Source organism: Diadema antillarum, unplaced genomic scaffold (genome assembly GCF_040938485.1).
Source record: "Diadema antillarum isolate AM-2024a unplaced genomic scaffold, OU_Dant_1.0 seq00000177_RagTag, whole genome shotgun sequence".
NCBI classification, from domain to species: Eukaryota; Metazoa; Echinodermata; class Echinoidea; order Diadematoida; family Diadematidae; genus Diadema; species Diadema antillarum.
In genome coordinates this window covers 600,783-606,205 of record NW_027271244.1, presented here as the reverse complement: position 1 = coordinate 606,205, position 5,423 = coordinate 600,783, and positions in this window count along the sequence as shown.

The following is a 5,423-nucleotide window of genomic DNA, read 5'->3' as shown; positions in this document are numbered from 1 at the left end:
GACACGAAAAGAGGCGTCAATTTATGAGTGTCCGTTTGGCTGGTCTCCACACCACTTTATTAAAAAGTTCAAAATTTATGAGGGGGTGGCAGGGGTGCAGCTAGGTGGGGTAGCTAGGTAGAAGGGGATCCAGAGAAGATACACATTGTGGGTAGCGGACAATTACAGACAAATACTGGAGGAATGGGCTGTTGAAGCCCAGTAGTAATGATTTATAGGTGAATATGAGAGACTCCTGGGGGCAATTCTGGGGACGAGAGAATTGCCATAGTCCACACTATCTCTCTTGAGCATCTTCTGATTTGACCTTTTCCCCTATCATGCAGCAAAACATACACAACAGATGCAACTGTACAAACTTGTATACCTGTTTGTTACTAAGCTGCGCGAAGTGTGAAAGACATTTTGCTAGCTTGTTTGGCCGATTCTCATTGGGAAATATTGTGATGTTTTAAAAAGAGTGCAGTGTTTGGTATTCCTGCTCATACAGAAATATATACATGTATATTCACACCATGTACCATATACCTCCACAATGCGTGTGCCCAATGAGGTTCACAGTGTGTTGAACCAAGGAGGTACTAGGCGAGCTCGCCTAGTACCTCCTTCGTTGAACTCACCTGCCATGGCTATACGACATAACAATAATAGTCTCAAGGTATTAATTACTAGTTATTAGATGAGATTGTGTGAACCTGACTCCTCTTCTCACTGAAATTCATCTTGGAGTGAACTCTAGGGAACCTTTGCAAGAACGACGTGGCCACTAGTTGAGCATACCATGTGCAAAATTTGCTTCTGCTAATGCGCGCATGCTCAAATATAAAAAACCTCCTGTCCTGGGGAAAACGAGAACGGTTCTCAGCCAAAATACATGAAGCATTCGGTCCCAATGTTGGGCACAATTGAGCAGCCAGCCAATCAGCAATCTAGTCTTGCGTGTCAGTCAAACACCACAAATCGGTTTACTTTTCATACATCACCCAAAATCGCTACGTCTGCATCCACACAGAAAAGCAAAACTGCATAGAAATGGGGACGGGAGTCCGAGTGCGGGACTGTCACAGCTGATTGCTCCCGCATCCTATCAGTCTTCTCATCATGTAGCGAAAGTTCCCTATTTACATCCAAGATACATTGTATGTGATATTTTCACAAAGTCAGTACAGTAGTCTCCGAACAATGGGGTCCCAGTTTATATTATATTACTCTGCTTAATCTGACAGAAAATTTTGTTAAATGGGTGCACATAAAAATTCTGAAGGAACCCTGAGGTGCTGACAGGCAATAGATTGCTCAGTTTCACATTTTAATAAGTGAACTGTGTTGTGTACAATGAATTTGCTGTATGACTAATAAGTAGACCCACATTTATGCATGCCATATGTACAAACCACCAGCACCAGTACTACACACACTACCCAAACTACACATAAAGTGACATGCTAATTACTACACACATCTAACCAGCTCTTGAGAAAAAACAGGGGATACTGTAACCAGAAATATTCATCTGCATTCTTATTTTGCAAATTTTGCTAAAGCCAAGATTTGCAAAATTAAAATTCACACAAAAGTTCTTGTCTACACTTGAATGCAGTGTATGGCAATTCATAAAATTTCATGATGCAAAAAAAAAAGGTCTGCCAGCTCCCATTGGCAAAGATTTCATGCCACGAAAACTTGTTGGTTTACAGTAAGCACGGCTCCAATGAGACTCTAATCTTTCCTCATGTCGTTCATGGAAAATAAACTTACATGCTGTATGGGTACCATCAAATCTATGAGAACTGCAGAATATGCTGCATCATGTGGCTGCATGCATTCCCAAAATAGGAGTCTAGCTGCACAAATTTTGAGAAGTGTTCAAGTAATCCCGCAGCAAAACCCAGGGATCAGTTGCAAAGACGTATGTTGTCTTCCTTTCTGTGAAAAATTGGAGTTTCTGCAAAGGATGTTGTGTGACTTTAATAATTCAGTCTTATCACAACTGTCAGAGAGATGAGTTGTGGCTGTATAGTGACATACCGCGCCATGGGTGAAACACAAGATAGGTGTATCATTAGTGCGTGGTATCTGTCACATGAATGACACATGTATGCTCGCTGGCAAATTGAGTGCATCACTTAATTGGGTTCGAAATGTTCTGCTCGATGCTACCCAATCATGCAGAAACTTATTGTATCTTTTCGCACATACTTGTATTCACTTATCAGACGCTGGAGTCACTCCTGACATTTCCAATACTTGAAATGACTGATAGCTCTAATCGTCTTCTGCGACAAATTAAGCTAAGCTACTTGAGTTGACGTTCTCGGCTACGAGCGGGGTTTAGTTTCCTCTTGACACCCACACAACAATTTGTACATCATTGCTTCTTCTTTTTTCCTTTTTTTCCTACTCTTAACTGTCACTACAAATAAATCCTCCTCAAAACAAGAAAAATACCGCTACGTAAAGGTACTGATGTGAAGTCCACTGGAAACATCTTGCTCAAAAAATTTGAATCAAAATTGCGAGCGCAGGTCAAAAATAAATAGGGCACGAAGATCCTTGAGGAGTTTTGGGGAGGATCACCAAACAGATCGTATCATTGATTTCCCTTTGGCAAGCAAATTACAATAAGGAAGGCAAGCCATTGGACCAAGCAGGAATATACCCCAACATCTTCTTTTTCTTGGTTACACATTTTAGGGAGCGTGGAGGGGCAAGAAACTACTGTATGAGATGGGGTTAGATTGGGGTTAGTGATATGGGGTTGGTTTGGGTTGTGATAATACTCACAGTACCTTTACATGAAAAGGAGGAAGATTGAATCAAATACAAAGCTGAAATTTGGTAGGACAGTTTCTTCTGATATCTAGATCAAAGATGAAATGGGTATTATCTCCATGGATTTACCTAAGTTTTACTACTTGATCATAGAATCTCTCCTGTATATCTATCGCCTCTCTCTCTCTCTCTCTCCCTCTCTTTTTTTTTCTCTCTCTCTGTGTTTCCTTATTTATGACAGAGAATAGTTATTCATCTAAATGTTCAACTGAATGTTTATAAAGATTTTTATCTTGTTTTCTGTAGAAAAAAAAGAAGAAAAAATAAAAAATAAAAACACTTTTGGCAAGAATTAGTTCATGTTATTTGTCTTTTAACCTGTTTGTCTCTCTTTTATTTTGATTTCATTGTCATGTACAGCTAAGTATATTTCTTTAGGAAATGTGCAAAATAAAATGTATTTCTATTAATTATTATTATCATTATCATTATCATTATTGTTATTCTTTTTATTATTGTTATTATTATTATCATTATTATTATTGTTATTATTATTATTATTATTATTATTATTATTATTATTATTACTATTATTATTATTATTATCATTATTATTGTTATTATTATCATTATTATTATTGTTATTATTATCATCATCATCATTATCATAATCACTGTCATCATTATCATCATTATTACAACAAATCCTTACTTTTGTGCCACTATCTCAACTGAAACAAGCAACTCAATGTGCAGCTACATGTATCTGGCAAGAAACATCGAGCACATCCCCCCCCCCCCCCATGAAAAAAAGTGTGAGAAAGATAACCTAGATTGAAAATGAAGCCCAATGTAACTTGACTTGGGAATTTATGAGAAGGAGCGACATGTCATCTGTTAAGCAATGCTTATCTAGTCCATCGTAATAGCTCCTAACAGAAAAATACTTGAAGTGATTATCTACACCAAAAGTGGGTTATTTTGTTAATGGGTTTTCTTGTTTCTCTTGTGCTGTATTTTTTTTTTGTTTTTTTGTTTTTAGAAAATCACCTTTCCAAAGTGAGCTTCACATCAGATATCTAGGTTATCATATTGTCCCAGGTACTGATCAAGGTGTTCGATGAAGAAGTGTTTTCACTCTCCAGTAATCCCCACTCTCCTTTTTTTCCCCAAACTTGGCTGCATCTTTATCATTTTGTTTTCTCCTTGAGTCATAAAACAACAACAACATAGCCTGCTTGGAGAACAAGGTATTTGATAAATACATGAGATGGGAGGGGGTGGGGGGGGGGGGGGGCTTGCTCACACCTTTACAAAGCTTGGTGACATTAACTGTTTTCCCTGCGGGTATGGTGTGTATCCAGCCGGGAAAGGCATGATCCATCATGTTAGATTAGAACAAATTTGTTTCTTCGTGAGCAGCAGTCGGGAGGGATGGCCTAAAATGTCCTCACGCACCCATCGAGGTTCACCGACTCTGTGAGAATGATAGTGCTCTGACCCACATCATGCACTTCCAAAACTCTTATCTTTCACTCATTATTCTCCTCATCTTTTCTTTTTAATTCATGACGACGGAAAATTTTAAGGTTCATCACATGCTCTTCCTCCCTTCACATTCTGCTGCTGCTTCTGCCAAATAAGAAAAAGAATGAATAAATGAATAAACCCCCGAAAACAAAACAAAAAGTACTTCTAGGAAAATTAAAGGCTGGAAGTGTAACTACTCTGAAGCTGCTAGGATAATCTCATATCTAGGAGTAACGCAAATATGAACAGGATATTGATGTAGAATGGCACCAAATAAAGAGTGTCACTAAAAGCCCCTTAAAAACTGTCCACCAAGAACAGCTAAATGTCAACCTTTTAGTGAAAATTATTTTGTTGTAGAACCAAGTTGCTTTGGTTTCCCCTTGAAAGACACACAATAATACAGTTAGGCTTCACTAGTTCGTGATTTATCTCAAGGTCGACAATCTTTAGATAAATCTCCAGATAATTTGCCAGCCTGGTCCAAACTTATCCCGATCTGAATCTTGAGATTTTATCTCAAATTCCACTACCATTTTCAAATTAGCATCACAATCTGATGGTGATAATTTGCCAGTGTAGCCCAATTTGTGATGATCCCACTGGGATAAGCACATATCTCATCGTGCTTTGCGTGTCCAACTCCATGACAATTAAGGCACTGCCATATGGGACACAAGGACCCCGTTTACAGTGCGGGGCAGAGCCGAGCCGCGGCCGAGCTCGGCCGAGCTCGGCCGAGCCCAGCCTCAATTGCGAGGCCGAGCCCCGCAATTTTGTCTGTTTACACTGCCGAGCTTTTGATTCAAACCTTTCAATTTTTGTCGTAGTGGCGCTCTGCTTGTAAACAAACGCAATTTGGTACTGTCTGGTTTTCAGACCCTTTGCCAACTGAATTCCGTGGCGACGAAGTCGCCGTTCGGGCAAAGGCCTTCAGCGAAGGAAAAAGTCCTTTGCAGGACAAAACCACCTTAAACTATACTAGTTTTCGACGTTGAGGGGGTTAATATCCTGAATAGCGAAATAGTAAAGGCAGAGGGTTTGGAAGCCAGACTAAAATTGGCCTCGTATTTGGCCTTTTGTGCATTTACACTGAAATGAAGGTGGGCTCGGCCGCAGCC